Source organism: Python bivittatus, unplaced genomic scaffold (assembly GCF_059951505.1).
Source record: "Python bivittatus isolate LINGU-HERP-01145 unplaced genomic scaffold, Pbiv_v1 ctg000350_np1212, whole genome shotgun sequence".
NCBI classification, from domain to species: Eukaryota; Metazoa; Chordata; class Lepidosauria; order Squamata; family Pythonidae; genus Python; species Python bivittatus.
The window spans coordinates 9,787,575-9,805,694 of record NW_028277074.1 but is presented as its reverse complement, the minus strand read 5'-3'; the positions used below and the strand labels follow the sequence as shown (position 1 = coordinate 9,805,694).

The 18,120-nt window shown below is 36.6% G+C and overlaps 1 protein-coding gene across 3 annotated transcripts in view; it reads right to left on the bottom strand.

The window, feature by feature from the left end:
• The window catches only part of GBE1 (1,4-alpha-glucan branching enzyme 1), a 141,859-nt gene that overhangs the window by 122,998 nt on the left and 741 nt on the right, over positions 1-18,120 (bottom strand). The window lies entirely within an intron of this gene.

Sequence of the window (18,120 nt, the reverse complement as noted above, 5' to 3'; positions counted from 1 at the left end):
TTGTTATTATTACTATTATTGCTCCTGAAGCACCTTGTTAGGAGTACATCAGGTGATGCCTACCATGATTAATTTTTCTATGAATACTTCTTTTGTTTTCCACCTATTTGGTTTTTGTTTGTTTTGTTTTTAAAGACAACTTTTATTTAAAAAAAAAAAAAAAAAGCTGGTGTCCTGCAAAATAAAAGCCAGTTAGATGAGAACAAGGGCTTCTGATCAATGATTCCTACTCTACTTCTTCTATCCATCATCATCATCATCATCATCATCATCATCATCATCATCGTTGTTGTTGTGGGTCACACATCAGCCAGATGTTTAGACTGGATTTAGCATTTTTATCCATCTATTGAGTCCTTCCCAAGGACCTGGGATAGGCAGATGTTGTTTGATGGTGTTAACGGTATCGTCGCAGGATATAAGCTGTTCTAAGTAAAGCTGCCTTTTGCAATTGACTGATAATTTTGTCAATGCCAATTGATGGTGATGGTGATTAAAAAGGAAATAGACCAGTTGATATCGCAATGAAACTAGCAATGCAAACTAACACAGCCTAACACTATCAAAGAACTGATTCTTTTTCTCTCTGCTTTCTCTTCTTCCACCAACAAAAAATTGTCCTCTCTTCCTCAAAACATACTCTTTATTATCTGTTTCCAATCCTGTACAATCAGGCAGTCAGTGCACTTCAGGTACGTTGGATTAAATAATATAATCTATCAGGATCCAGGAAGCACATGGTCCAGCATCTCCCAGAAATCTGTATCACTGAACATCACCCTGATGTTCAAAAACATCTGAAAACCTGGGTGTTCTCTCAGGCCTTGGGTCAGAATGGGTAACAAGCCCTTATATAATTCTATTTGATTGAGGATCTAGGTTTGTTACACTATTCTTAGGAAGAGCTTGTTATCACTACCATCTCTAGATTTCTATAAAAAGCTAGCAGAAACACTGATTTTAGATGTATAACCTAAGACCTAAGTAAGTTAACAAAAAATCTATTATGTATTACTTAAATCACTATCTATATTAGAATAAGGTCACATTAGTGTCAAGCTCAATCCATATTTAAACTTTATGGAAAGTAAGCCTGATTTAATTTTTGTCTAATGAAATAGGTATATTCATTTTTAAAATATTATCATATTTGCAATGTATTATTTTAATATTTTAAAACACCATCCCTACAAATGTGACTGTATATTTCAACACTATTATTTCCCCCATTTCTCTATTGTTTTACCCTTATTAGGTGTAATAAATTAACGCTAATGGACTCCAAAGGAATTGCTCATGTGATCTCCAGTTTCTACTCCACATTATATGGCACTCAAACTCATCTCAAGAATTCCATAAATACATTCAGGGGATTTAGAGAAGAAAAGGTCTAAATCCCATGCCATGTTTAATTACATGACTTGTTAAAAATGAGAAGCTATCATGATAAATCAAAATCCAGAGATTCTGTTAAAAACAAAAAGGAAACACATTCTTTTACTTGCTATTTAATTTTGCTAATGAAGAAGATGTTTTCTTACATGAAAATGGAGTATCACAAAGATTAATTGGTATGGATTCCTGCTACCCTAAGGATAAATCAGAGCAAGTACAGCCAAGTGAACCCTGCCAATATCTTCTGAATGCTTTAATAGCATCACTGAAGCCCAACAGGAACTTAAGTCATCATTAACAGTAAGGAAGAAAAATTACTGTATGTATTAGATAGATTTATTAATCACACCCATCCACAAAATAATTGATCAGTAGAGATCCAGACACATCAGCATATAATACAATACATATTTAAGCAGTTAGTTCAATTTGTCGGCCTTCCAAGAAGATATATATGTGAGATGCTTCCTTTGTCTGGCTACAAAGCTTTTTGGAATTGCCACTTAAATAACCTTGCCAAGGTATATATAACACTGGTATCTATTTGATGCTAAGATTTCATGCCAAAAAGGTGATCATGCCACCAATGAAAGTCATCTGCAGCTCAGAAGAGGAGGAAGAACATCAAGGAGGAGAATAAGATGTCAGTAACGTTTACTGAGAAAACTAAGGTCCTTGTGACAAAATTTTAAATTCAAACATATTTTAACTTTCCTGATCACACAACCGAAAGAAAAATAAACAATAAATTAATGTGAGAGTTATACAATATAATATTAGATTATATTGATAGTCATAATCTATACAGAAATCAATGTCTTTTACAGCCAAAATGATTCAATAAATCATACAAATACTTTAGGTCCAAGTGACATCCATTTATATTTGAGCATTCTTACCCAGCTCCATGCAACCATTTTAATAGCTTATTATTAATATAGCACAATAACTTTTATATTGTTAAAATTATAACTTTCCATTATTTTTTCTCAAAATTAATGTGTTAAAACCCACTTCATCCTGGATTCAGAGTAAAATTCTTCATATAGCCACTAACCCAAGACATTTCCTATGTCTTATTAACATGACCTTTGCTGTACTTTACATTTATATTAAAATTCCAAAGACTACCATGACTGAATTTTAAAATGTAGTTATTTATGCATTTAGCTATATACTTTAATGAAATCCAAGTTCACTGACATGGTTTCAAGCAACAAACTGTTTTTAGTGGGACAGTTCATGCGTATTAATGAGAAAATGTACATTTCCTGCAGATTTACAATGTATAACAAACCATGAATTTTCAGTTTTTTTTTTTTTTTTTTTTAAAGATAGATTACCAATCACTTTGTACATTCTCTTTCCTTTTTTGGGCACAGGCAATACCCACCTTCTTACCTCACCATTTGCCTTGTGGATTTTTCTTAGTGATGGAAGATACAATGAAACCATCATCAAGTTCCTCAGCCAATTTCAGTATCCAAATTAGCTGGTATGTCAGTATGTAATTTTAACATTCTGAAATTCATTTTCACAGAAGAAACATTATACGAAGGGAGTTCTCCAGTTTGGTGGCAGTACCTTCTTCCACCTCTGCTACCTCTACCTGGGGCTTCAGTGGCTGGACCATTGGGCCACCTGGTCTCAAATTGGTGCTGGTTAATGCTAGAGCTGTCTGTATTAAGACCAGGCCTATCCATGATTTTGTGGTGGACAAATGGGCAAACCTAGTATATATTACTGAGATCTAGCTGAGGAAAGACAGTGATGTCACATTCTCAGAAACCCGTCCATACGGGTTTCAGGTCCTACACCAACATGGATGCCAGAGCCAGGGAGATGGGATCTGTCATGACACCTTAGCAGTGGCCAGGATCACCATTCAGAGTTGGCTAGGTATGAATGCCTATATGTTTAGAGACATGGGCATGGGACAGTGACAGCACTGGTTGCTCTAGTTATTAATTTTATTTATTTATATATCACATTTATAGAGTCACCCATCTCACACGAGCAACTCTGGGAGGATTACTTGTGTTGGGATCTGGATAGGAGGAGTAATCCTGTCCTGGTACTTTTGGACCTCTCCATGTTCTCCAGCACTACCAACCATGGTACCCAGTTCTGGAGATTGGGGACTGGAAGCATTGTTTTATAGCAGTTCTGCTCCTTTCTCAGCTGTCAATTCCAGATGATGGTGGTTGGGAGGGAGAAATCAGCAAAGTAGCTGGTTCTCTGTGGAATGCCATAGGGGTCAATTCTCTCTCCCATTATTTAACATTTATATGGGTAGTTCATGTGATACAGTGGTACCTCTAGTTACGAACTTAATCCATTCCGTGACTCTGGTTGCAACTCAAGTTAAATTTTCCCATAAGGTTCAATGTAAATACGGTTAATCCGTTCCGCCCTCCGAATTTGGTCGCACCACGAGGCAAATTTCCCCATAAGGTTCAATGTAAATATGGCTAATCCGCCTTCCGAATTTGGTCACACCCCGAGGTAAATTTCCCCCATAAGGTTCAATGTAAATACAGCTAAACAGTTCTGAAACATATGCATTTTATTTTTAAACCTCAAAAACCTTCCAAACGCCACAAAAACCTTCCAAACGCCACAAAACACACAAGCCTCACTGAATGTCTCCTTGCTACCGCGATCTCGCCCACAGGAAGCTGCGACCGCGTGGCAGCAGGGAAAATGGCCACGGATCCAGTTCGTAACTCGAGGCGGAGTTCGCAAGTCGAGGTAAATTTTTGGGGCCGGAGCTGGTCGTATCTCGAAAAATTCGTAAGGAGGGGCATTCATAACTCGAGGTACCACTGTAGTTTGGAGTATAGTACCATTAATATGCAGGTGATAACCAACTGTACATCATGACCTCGGCCCATGCTAGAGATCCTGTTGAAGTCTTGTCCTGGTGCCTGGAGGCTATGGGAATTGGATGAGAAAGAACAGGCTCAAATTGAATAGAATTTCTGTTCATGCATCAGGATCCCTCTGTTTAAATTTGTGTCAGGACAGGGTTGCACTGTCCTTGGAGGAACAGCTTTGAAATCTGGGCATCATCCTGGATTCTCAGGTCCTGCTATAACCAGGGAGGCCTTTGCCCAGCTTCAGCTTGGGATCTAACTACAGCAGCTCACAGCCTCATAATCACTCAATTAGATAGCAAATTTGGCTACGTAATTTTTCTTTTTTCTTCCTTTTCTTTTCTTTTTTGGTGGGGGGGTAGTATATGTATGTAAGATTCTGCTGTATGCAAGAGCTTAGACACCTTGGTCAAATTATATGTTTTAATGAATACATAATTGAATAGCAGATTGTGCAACCTCTACATGGAAGATGTTAAACACAACATCTTACTGTCTAGAAGACCCTGCACTGAGCAGGTGGTTAGACTAGATGACCTCTAGGGATCCTTTCAACTCAATGATTCTAATTCATACACTAGGCGCTCAGAAAACAACTCTGTTCACAGCCTCATATATACAATATAGAGCCACATTTAAACTCAAAATTCCCTGTGTATTTCCTGACTCTGCAGTGAGATGGTTGGTGACATATTTGATAAAAATAAATAAATAAATAAATAAATATTTGCTGCTCCAAGTGAAATATGAATTGATTACATACTACTGCTAAGGTAAAAGACCAAAGCACAAATCTTAAGGAACATTTCAGGGTTTTTTGTTTGTTTTTTAGATCCAAAATTCTTTTAAGACCAACCGAATGACTTTAACCAGTGTGCAAGTTTCCAAGAAGCCCACAATTCTTAATCAGGCAAAATGAATATTACTAAAGAGGTATGATTCTGCACAACTCTTATGCTGTTATTTTATATATCTACTTTTTGTTTTCTGTTCTGGCTGTAGCACTCCTACTAAGTGCAGATCCTATAAAACTATTTATAGGAATGCAGCACAAGCATCCAATACTAGGCATATTTATTCAGAAGAAAGTTCCTCTTAAGCCAATCATATTAATTTATTTGTGCATCTCAGTCTTTTGCACCTAATTTTCTACAAATATCAATCATTATTCCAAATTTAGAGATGATCTTTAGTTTTAGTGAAACACTTCACTAAAATCCACATTATATATTCTGTTGTATAAGTAACCTTGCTTCAGATAAGTATCTTGCACAAAAGGCTTTTATAAGGCAGCGTACATGTGCATGCATGTAAATTTCATTTCATCCTTGGAATTTTAAATTATTAGGGCAGTTCAGAAAATCATGACAATTTTTCGGGAGAAATTTTTTACTAAAAAAGCTACATAAATCAATGCAGATTTTAGATACATTATTAGATTCATAAAAGTATATTTTAAAAAACCACGCAGATTAAACAAAACAAACCAACCTCCTATGGAAGCATTTAATCCAGAATCAGGTATTCCAACCAACTAAGCAACATGTTTTGGTATCCTGAAGTAAGAAGTTCCTTTTCAAAGCATCTTTATGATGACATATTCACAATCCATGTCTCACTGCGAGAATCAATGTGGTGTAGGGTTACGGTGTTAGTCTAGGAGTGGGGAGACTTAGGGTCCAGTCTATTCTCAGCTCACTGGATGACTTTAGGTGGGTTGCTCTCTCTCAGCCCAAGCTATCTCATAGGGTTGTTGTTTTAGAGGAAAATGTGAAGGAGCACTGTGTATACTGCCCTGAGCTCTGTACAAAAAAGGCAGAATATAAATCAAATAAATAATTGCACAAAACATATTGGTAATCTGAATAGAACAGCTAGATTCATACAGTTCTTTGACACTGCAAATATACCAGTCAAAAGCCAATCAGAAAAAAATGTATTTTTTATAAAAAAAAAAATAACTTTTAAAAAGATACAGACATTAAATACTGTTTAAAAATAACATAAAGCCTAGGATCACACAGTAAATACTCATTGCAAATCTTGAAGTACCAGGGTACTTTCATGCTAAAATGTGATTGTGTTAACTCATGGTTTATTAAATATATCACAACTGGCTGCATTTAAACAGTTTTATAAGCCAATGCCTGGTTTTATACAGTTTACACTTACTGCATATTACAAAGCCACATCACGCTCCCAAGAACTTTAAAAATTGAAAGAGACTATAATTTTCTTCTGAAGTTTAAAAAGATATACACTCAGGTTCTTATTTGACAGCAATTTAATAACATAATTTAGGATTTATCCTTATTTTGGCTTACAAGTTCCAAGTTCTTAGATTCATCACCACCGTAGCAGTTTTTTCCTATTTCTGACACAATGTTGGAAGTCCCCCTTTTGATCACTTTATAACACTCCTGATAAGCCCATGATATCCATAAGTTTATTTGAGGGCTCCTTCTCTGAATTGCCAGTTCGTTTCGCTGCCAAGATTAAAAATCTGATAATTAGATGAAAGCTGGCAAAACTACTGGAAGCCAAGTTGGCAGGGCAGATCATGCAAATTAGTAACCCATTTGAATCCATTTCTGGGAGGTCCTATGAGAAAAGCTCAAGGCTACAGACAGATGTTTGCCCCTGCCTCATCTATAACTTACATGGAAATACAGGACAGCATGTAAAATGCAATCCAAAGGGGCAGCTTCCAAACCTTGTTCTTACACAGGTAAATATTAAGCAGGGTTGTGCAATGTGTATTGGCTCATACTGCACAATTATTGTTTCACCTAAGCAAGCTGATAAGTGGCTGCCATTCCTGTTATATACTGATAATGCAGTGTTTCTATCTCAATCTCAAAGTAGTCTTAGGAGAACACTGAAAGGCCATGCCATACTGCCTTGATAATCACCTCCAGATTAAGTATCAGAAAACAAAGATATATTTTGCCAAGAGACCTAAATCAAGGAATTGGCAGATTCAGGGTAACAGTATTAAAAGATAAAATGCTTGAATGACCGTTCATTAAAACAAAACAAAAAAGTCTTAAAATAAACATATTCAAATTTTCTTTTAATACACTTGTTTTGCTGTAAAAGAAAACTTCACCTGCTAAAAACAGGTAAAAAATAATAATCCCCACTCCTTCCAGTGATGTTACACTATTATTCTCATGTTCCCCATGGAAAGAGATCTCAAACTGTGGCTTACGATCCTCCAGGATCAGAAGCAAATGTGAAGTGGACAACAACTGGGGAGGGTTTGAACATACAAAGCTGTCAGAATTCACTCTCACTCTGCCTGGATACGTCTGCTATCAGTTTTTCCAAGAAAGGGTACAGAAAATTCTGAAGCAAATTCTTACAGGACTCTGACTTTAGGTGCACAAACTCATGGTATGCAGCTTTAGTTACAGTATGCATCCCCCATTAGGGAGAGATGGGCGGAGATAAATCTAATAAACAAACTAACTAACTAAAGCTGGATTGCTGTCAGAACTCACTCCTGCTCTGCTTGGACAAGCTAACATCAAAGTCAGTATATTTCTAAAGTTGGGGGTATAAATAGTAAATATTTATACAAAATAAAAATAGAATAAGAAATTAGAATTGTTGTCTCAAAAATAAAACCAAATTTCAGGAATTATGCAAAAATAAGTTAAATATGTTTTAGTTGATTTTTATTTCCTGTAAAAGGTTTTATTCTGTAAAGATGCAAGTTTTGATCATTTTATAAAAATTAAAATACAATTATTAAAACTAAGTGGTATATTTATTTTAGTTGAACTTTAATCCCATCATTAGTGGATGGTCACAGAAATTCAGTTATCACTTTAAGGCACTATGGTACTACAAAATTTGAGAAACTTTGGCTTTTAGATGCCTTCCCCCCCCCCCCACCAGTTGCCTTCTGGAATGCATATTGTTCATCCCTGCCCTAAATAAAATATATATTATGACTTAATGAAATGTATGAAGGAATTCATTCAGTGGAGTATATGCTGGCACATTAAAATATTAGACTCTTCATATAGTCAAAATGTCACAATTATATCAAAAGGAGGCTCAGAAAAGTTTCACAGCCTTCATCAGAAGTGGTTAAATGGGAATCAGGAGGTTCACACATGATTATGAAGCAATCATATGTGATTATATTTCATATGGCTCAGAACATTCCAAATTATAACCCCAAAAAATTAAGACTTTTTTCGTCCTGTGTAAATAAACTCAATGCTAAATTAAAGTTTTGGAGTAAATAAACATATGCAATATAACAATAAATTACATAATTGTGTGGAATAAGAATAGGGAGAATAGGATGTACTGTTGTGTGTGTAGCAGAATGCAGTATATTCCAGGCATTACTGAGTCCAACCAAATTATGGTAGCCCAAGAAAAAGACAAACACCAACTTTATATGTAACTAAGTTACACAACACTTGAGTATTAATAAACATTTGCTACAGAAAATTATTTTAATTTGGTATGTGCATTGCATTAAACTTAACCATGGTTTGTTAAATAAATCACTCCAGTTTGGTCCAAGAGGAAGCCAGATGGACAGAATCTAGTGAAATGACAGAAGTGATGCCTTGTGAGATTATTCAGGAGGTTTATGAGTCTATACATTTCAAAGAAGTGGACAGAGTTCTCTGTTATTTCAGTTCTGCCACATGTGGATTGGTTCCCTGCCCACTAGGCTGTTGAAAAGAGCCAGGGAGGGAAACGGGAGATGGATGCGGGCTATGATTAACACTTGTTTTAGAGAGGATGAGGTCCCAGCAGCCCTGAAAGAGGTGCTGGTCTGTCTACTTCTTGAAAAGCCAGGCCTGGATCCAACAGATATGAATAACTACCATACCATCTCCAACCTCCCCTTTTGGGGAATATTTTGGACAAAACAGTGGGATTGCAATTGCAGAGAATCCCAGAGTAAACAAATTATCTGGGCCTCTCACAGTCTGGCTTCAGACCTGGGCATGTGAAAAAACCTGCTTTGGTCATGCTTATAGATGAGAGGTAGAGAGACCTGGATGGAAAAAATGTAGCCATTCCTATCCTCCTGGATTCCTCAGTGGCTTTTGACACTGGCAACAGAAGTATTTTCCTCAGCCACCTGCAAAGATTGGGGATTGGGGTACTATGTTATGGTGGCTCCACTACTACTTGAAAAGATTATTTCAGTAGGTAGTGGCAGGAGGAGAGAAATGAGGCTCTAGAATGCTCTGTTATGGAGTGCCCCAACACTCACTCCTTTCACCTCTCCCTTTTAACCTCTACATGAAAGTGCTGGGAGATGCTTTGGGGTGAGCTGATATTCAGCTGTACACATCAACAGTGGACTCAATGTGAGGCACAACAGAAGTCCTGTCCCAGTTCCTAGAGGTTGTCATGGCCTGGATAGGGAAAAACCAGCTTAAACTTCACCCAAGAAATACAGATGGCTGTTCCAACTGGTCCAGAATGCAAGGGCCCAGTCACTGGCCAGCTTCAGTAATGCCATGTTATACCACTGCTGCAAAAACTGCTAGTTTGTTTCCAAGATACTGGCTGCTACCTGGCCTGAGTATCTAAGTGATCAGCTTTCCAAATAGTCTCTGCCTGGATGGTCATAGAATACCTACTAAGAATCCTCACCTACTGCAAAGTGCAGCAGGAGGGAGCCTGACCATTAGATATTCCCAGTGGCAGTTCCCCTTCTATACAATACCTTACTCCCTAAGAACGGCCTGGAAGCTGGTAAAAAATTGGCTTTGCCAGAAGTTCTTGGGGGAATAATATGAGTAGGTATAAAGAGGTATGGAGATGGCCTTGAAGAAGATATTCAATAATTATGTAAACAACAGCTTAGCCTGGAAAGGGAGGATTATGTTAAGAGAAAACTCTTCCTGTCTTGATTCTCTTTGGTAAAAGAGAGAGAAGTGACAATCTCTGTCAAACTTCCAAGCTTCTCTCATTATACCCTATAACAATAAAATAGAATCCCAGTAATTCTTGCAGTTTCTGTTTCCTAGTCTGGCCTACTCAAAGGGCTGTATAGTAACAGTATTATTAACTGTTATAATTTTGTAATTTAAATTTTGAAATGTAATTTTATTTTATTGCTATTTTAGTATCTGTAAATAACTTAAGAGTCTATGAGAACTGAGGTGGTAGATAAATGACACAAATAAAACAAACCTATAGCTCAGACCATTTAGCAACAAAACAAAACAAAACAAAACAAAAACATTCAAAGAGGAGGAGTCCAGCCTAGGAAACATATAGTAAAACAAATTAACTTGAATGTTTGTTTCAAGCTTGCTTTAAGTACATCTGGTGTTCCAACTGCACCTTTTCTGTACTGCAAGGTTCTTCAGTAACTCATGCACTGGTTACCTCACAACTGGATTAATGTGCTGTACGTGGGGCTGCCCTTGAAGACCGTTCAGAAGGTACAGCTGATCCCACATGCAGTGATGTGAGTGGTCCATTATGCCAATGTAACCCTACTGCTTCATAAGTTGCACCGATTGCCAGTTGGCTTCCAGGTGCAATTCAAGTTACTAGTTCTCACCCTTATGCTCTTGACAGCATCGGGCTTGGCTATCTGAGGGATCAGTTATCTCCAATTGTTTCTGCCCATCCGGTAGAATCAAGCAGGATGATACACTCCAGGTCCTGTCCATCAAATGGTGTCATCTTACAGGACCCAGAAAGCATGTCTATTCTGTTGCAACACCTGCCATCTGGAATGATATCTCCATAAAGATTCATGCAGTGTCCACCCTTATGACATTTCAGGAACTGATAAAAATCTGGTTGTTCCCCCAGACCTTGGGACAGGCTGGTTGTGGAGTTCTTTTTAGTTTAGTTTTAAGACTGGGTGTTTTCTCTTCCATTCAGCCATGTTCTCTTCTTATATGTATTGTCTGAATGAACTGATTGAATTTAAAAGAGGTACAGAGGTTTTAGACAGCAATATTAACCAAGAAGGGAATGGAAAAACAGCACAGAGCAAGTTTCACAACACTGAAAATATCACAGATTATATAACAGTGACCCTAGTATGAAATACAAAAAGGAGAATCACTCTTATGAAATCTGTCCTTCATTGAAATCAGAAAGCAAACATATCTTTCGGTAAGTTACTGTGATGCTGTAACCAATCAGTCACAGAAAGCACTCAGCAGGAATTTACATTACCAGGAAAGCAAAGTACAGTAACAAGAAGATGCATTTCTTTTCTGTAGTCCTTTTGCAGGGATATTCTCTTATACAACAACAACAATAAAATCACAAATAGCAAATATGGAATTTTTCATTCTGCTCTTGAACCAGCTGTATCAGTTATCATTTGTGACATAGACATAAATGCTTCTCAGGTCAGCTATATACATTCAAAGCTAAACAGATTTATTTTAAAGAGCATTTCCATTCAGTTAAGGGTGTCATCAAGTTAAGCTCAGTTACTGGTGACTACACAGACAAATATTTGCTATCTCCAGTAAACCAAATATAGTGATCAACATCTCTACAACAGTTAAGCCACTGATAAACAGCATCTAGACAAGATAGAACGTGATGACTCATTCAAGCATCTGGTTATTTGAGTAGCTTGCAACTTTACACTAGGTTTTATATGTATGCATACAAATACAGTAGTTCAAGCAATAAGACCACATTGTTTCCTTTTCTATTCATATGTATTTATTCTACTACTATCCAGAAATATTGTGGTAGGTCACAATTCATACTACCACCAACTTTTAATTTAAAAGATTTTTTTAAAAATGAAGAAAGTAACAGACAAATAATATTTTACAAAGGGGCACTTGACAGAGAAAAAAAATCTCTGGCTATGTAAGAGTAAAACGCGTGTGGAACCCCATCTAAGTCAGATATCTACCCTCAAGCATCTTTGTTATTATTCCACTTCAGTTTACTAGCCCTCATCGCAATATTGTGACACTATTCCCACATTTGGATACCTTAACCTGACTGATGTTAATGAGAAAGAGATGGGTGTCACTGGCATATTTGTGACCTCATCAGAAAATCCCAGGCTGATCTTACTCAATAGTTTCAAACAGAAGTTAAACTACAAGAATTGCAGAATTATCCCTGCATGTTCCCAAAATCTACCAAGCCTGAGCAGGCAAAGCGACCTAAAGCCATTCTCATAGCCAGCCCTAGAGTTAGGAAGTGAAGCACTAAAGATATTCCGGCCCTGAGAGTCAACTCAGCAGGAAACATGGCCAACGTTCTCAAAAACTATTGTGAGATCCAAGAGGTTGAATAGTGTTACTTTCCCAGCACCCATAAAAAAAAAAAAAAAACTTGTGCAGGTGATGGGGACTGAATTTGATAGTGGAGCTGAGTATATGGAAGTTGAACCTGCATATGAAGACATGGGCGGGGGGCTAGCATATCAGAATGTGTGCATCTGTGATAGAAACTGTGTTCAGTGTTCTTGTCAAGAGTGATATATTCCTTCCCAATGACATTCTTGTCGAGAGTGATATATTTCTTCCCAATGACACGCCCATGCAATTTCTAAAGATAGTTATGTCCTTATGACTTCCTTGTAACCCCCTTGCTTGTTTTTGTAGTCTTTTAGCTTTAAATATAGCTATACTATTTTAATGCTTTCATTGTATCCTTGAAGATAAGAAGGGTTGTATGATTTGTGATTTCCTTGATCCTATAGAAGAGATGAGAGAGACCAATTGTGTTCAGTCTGATAAGGGGCCATGGCTGGGGCAACTGACAGGACATACAAGATCTATATGCCTGTAATGTTATTATCCTGACAGAGTAAGGGGAAGAGAGTTGGGGTTAAAATAAGTTTAAGATGGATAATGAGTAATAATTAATGTATAGCTGGAAGGATGTTCATCTTTGGTTGAAGTCCCAATGACCTGGTGAAACAGATGTGTGTAAGAAGTTAACCAGTTTCTTTGTTTAAACTGTCACATGGATCCTGTGAAGAAAAAGTATATAAGCTATGTAAAATCTGTAATCAGGACTCCCTCCTTTCGCTGGGAGTCTCCAACTTATTTAGAGCTCTGAAATAAAGTGGATAAAAGTCTGATTTTCGTCCTGGTGTTCTGTTCACCTCACACCAAGTCCCGAACTTGGTAATTAGGGTCGATTGGCTGGACCCAAACACAGGTAATTTTTCAGGGCTGAAACCTGATTACAATTGGTCCACATTATTCATATCCCTCACAAATACATAACATTATTTGGCCATCCTCCTCTCACGTGACTTGACCAAGAGAAATATATTTACAATAGGTGGCAGTTCTCAAGTATCTCTGGATCCAGAAATGTTTTCTTGGGGACAATCAACTAATCACTTCTTCTAAGGCAGGAAGACAGTTGTATTGGGACATTCACAATTCCCAATATAATAAACCAGAGAATGGTGTCCTATCACAAACTAACAAAGTCATATCAAATAAGAGACACAGAATGAAAAAGACCAGAACGTAGCATTAGCACGCACAAATAAGTTCTGCATGTTTTCCAATAGAGTGTATACTAAGTTAATTTATGGAACTATGTTAAAGTTTCATTTGTTCCCGCCCCCCCCAAATAAGGTGACAAATCACAGTTCCTGTTTTCCACAACTGTGCCAAAAAATCAGCTATATAATCAAGGAAGCTTCAGGGACACAAACACATTTTTAAAAAATTAAAAATAGGTTTGAGGGCTTTGGGACCATAGGCTGCCGTTTTTCTCTGTATAACAATTGTTAGGACAACTTACAGTAAAAACATGCTGTAAGATTTTTTTTTGCTACTGTAGCTGAAAACATGTTTCATTCTGGTCACTTATTTCATAACAACAATCACACCATATCTAAAAGCCATTGATGGTGAATTGCTTCTCTATCTCATTCCTCTTATTTCCAATGAGAAAAGACACAGGAGTTTAGTTTACTTTCAACTTTTTTTTTTTTTTTTTGCACTGGTTTCCTGATTCCAGGTTTGAGACACAAACCTGAAAATTAGTTTCTTCTAAAGTTAAGCAAAAATTCAATTTTATAATTTAATGATGGACTAGTCCATATTTTGTTATAATGAATACCACCAGTACCATATATAATAAAAAACAGATTTGCACAGATATGTCAAAGATGATATTTCTTATGCTTTATGACTTTTTAATTCCATCTTTTTACATAGTTTATATCTATATGTCTGACCAGGTTTCTAGATCAATATATATTTTAAATGACATGTTTTATTCTACAATAAATTTTGTATCTATATCCATTTAGATGAAAGCCAATCTCACTCTGCTTAATAGGACTTGCTGCATATAAAAGGATTTAGAGTTCCAGCCTATGACATGTTTTTAACTGAAAACAGCAATATTAAATAACTTCACTGAATAAAGAATTTCATAAAAGTCCTGCATTATTTTGCATTTAAAATTATTTATTTATTATCACATTTGCTGTCTACCAAACTCTCTCTGTGGTTTACACAGAAAACAAATTTAAAACTTAGCCAAACAGAATAGCAATTAAACAAGTAAAACAAGTATAATTAATATTTTTAAATCAATAGTTAAAATCAACATTAAAATCCTATACAAAAAATATTTAATAGTCCTTTTAAACATTAATAAAAATGTTAGGCTCCTTAATTCTGCAGAGTGTGCATTTCAAAGAATTGGGACAATAACAGAGAAGGCTGTTTTGCTACCATATAACCTCACAGAAACTATCTGTGAAAATTCTGAGATGAGTTAACCCAAAGAGTCTGAACCTAAGCTATGTAGGGTTTTAATAATAATGCCTAACTATCTGTCTTTTATCCAGAAATGGATTAGTGTCTGGTCTTTTTGTTCTCCTAAGACCAACTTGGCTAGGGAGTTTTGTACCAGCTGAAGATTCCAGACTAGAAACAAAGAAACATTGCCATGCATAGCCCATTACTATAGTCAAGTCTCAAATATCTCAAGCAATTTAGAAGGATACCATTGTCAATTGTTCTGAGAGATCAATAAGAACCAACAGAGTCTCTCCAAGGACAGAAGGCCTTCAGCTGGTTCTGACCTGACAAATGAGATGTTAACTTCAAGGCCACACAATCTGTAGGCAAAGTGGCAGAGGGACCAGGTGTAAAATCCCAGAGAAATTTCTCGTACCTCTTCCTCCTGCTACAGCTCCTACTTTTTTGTGATGTCTTTAAATAGGTAACTGGAAACTACCATTTTAATTCTTTGATAACTTCAGCCGCCAAGAGCTGTTGAAGAAGCAAGTAGCAAATATACTCTCTAAACAATAAATAAGCCTTGCTTGTCTAGCACGACCAGAAATTAAGACAAGTCCTTTACAACACTGTTTAAATATGCTGCCATCTACTTTTGCAAAACATAACATCAAAACGTATTACTAAAAGCATGTATGGTACTAACAATCAGAAATTGTAACCAACTGTGTCTGAAAAGATTACTCTAGGGAAGGAAAATGCATTTTCTTAGAGATATTCTCATTTAAGACAACTCTTCAAAATACACATCCTGTTTCTAAGAAGCTTAAGACTGATCTTTTGCTATAAGATTAGCACAGTACCTGCTTTGAAAAATGTTCTTCTTTGAAGTATATAGTCCTCTTTCTTCATCTCAGTTCCCCTCACCAAACAGTACTTCTTCCCTCAAACAGACAGTTTTTACTACTCTACCATCTATTATACCTAAGTACACTCCTACTCTTCTAATACTTTTATTGAAGGATACTAATGGAGATGAAGTTTCAATCTGAAAATAAACCCAATCACTTGCTCTTTTGTCACTGTCGGTAATCCAGTAGTTAGAATATTTTGCAATGTTACTTTACTTTCCAAGTGCTAAAAATTCTAAAAGGTGCAATTCCAACATATCTGGATGTCAGATTAGAAAAAAGCTGCATTCTATACTTAATCACATCTGTGTAAACAAGAGTGCTTGATTTTTACATATAGATTTATCCATCATTTGTTCAGGAGAAGAAATAACCACCACATAACCACCATATTGTAGAAAAGCTTTATTTAGAAGATGAAGCTCAGTATACTTTCAGGCAGAATAGTGACATGTATCAAGACGTCCAAGTCTCCCATCATCTACAATCTACATTATATTACTATTAATATCTGTCCAATTTCTTTTCTATATGCTTATTCTCTGGCAATAATCCAGTATTGTGACAATGAGCCTAAGATCATATACTAGAAAATTCTAGTTCTAGGAATTTTCCATAAAGAATTGATGTAGGAAAACAGATATAAACTTTGATCCGATTTGTTTTAAAGAAGCACATAAAACAAGAGTGCAATGTTTCGGATCCCTTGTCTTATAAGCAGCCTTCCATTTCTGATTAAGATATTCCTCCCTTGCAGTAGCTCTAGCCTTTGGGGAAAATTTGTGATGATCACCTTTTGGGTGATGAATAAGAGATGGGAAAACCTGACTATGTTGGTACATCATTACAAATTAGCTAGCCACAGTATAACCATATTGATCAAACCCAGCCTAAGCAGAATGCCTGTGATTTAATCCCAGAAAATTGGGTCACTTGAAATATTCATGGTTCAATGGATTTGGCTGTTGGAAGTTGTGACCCAGCAAGAACCCAAAGATCACCGATTCACATTTACTAGTAAGATCTAGAGCTTCTGAACCAAATAGCAAACCCACACAGATAATGCCTTTATTAGGCCAAGTGAATTGATACAGCTTTGAGTTCTTAGAACTCTTCACTGAGGGAAGTTACAAAAACAATACTCTGAGTATGCCAGCATACTACACATTCCTCACAGTTGGTAGGGTGCAAGCAACAGTATGTTGGTTTGAAAAGTAATCTCTAGATTAGACAACCTGCCATGCACATAATATTGTCAGCATGTCTGTGGTAAAACTGGCCTGTGGATGTGCTTGTGGCATAGTAGCCAAAAGGTGCCAAAATGTACCAGTGCTGCATATGGTATAGGTGCAACAAAGACTAATAATTATCTACACCTTATCTTACTAAAAAGCATTAAGTGCAAGCCTTGACTGACCAAAGCCACAATGACTGGTAGAGATAAGTATCTAATGCCCCATCCATGGCATATAGAAGACTGTGACTTGAAATATAAGATGAATCTGAAGGCAGCCTGATCCTGTCAGTGAGCTGTACATGGTCTGTTAGGATGTTTGTTTATTGAAAGAAGTGAAAATAAGGATGTGCTTTGGCCAATTTCATTGTATGAAAGTATGTTGAAGTGGTTTGGTCATATAAAGTCTGAATGAGGACTGAATTGCAAAAAAGAAATATATGAAGAAAAGCTTTATGGATTTAGAGGAAAATCATGTGGGACAGGGTTGGCAAGATCCTGAAAAGAAGAGAAATGAGAAACTTTTTAAAAAGGCAATCTATGAAGTGGTGAACGTGTATGTTAATACAGATGATTTGTAAGGACTGAAAAGTATGGGGAGGGACAGTGAATAGCACTTGTAAAATAGTTTAAGCCATGTTAGTTTTTTTTTTTTTTTCATACATCACATCTTTAATTTCATTGGTTTACACTTTATTACTCCTTTTCTGGCCTATGTATATTACTTACCCTGGAAGTCAGGGTAAAAAACGGGCAAGTATGTACAGGGAACAGGATACCACAATATACCCCCTTGATGATATTTCCTTGGCCTTATCATGTTCTCTGCTCAAAATTTAAAGATTCCCATGCTGGTCCTTGTACTGTACACTGCAAGACAACTAGTTTTGCTTTGTGTTGTTTTCCATTCAAGCTGCCAGGGAGCCATGAGTCCAAAACATTATTCCACATGTGACCCACACAACCTATTTCCAGTGAAGGAAAGTGCAAAGTACTAC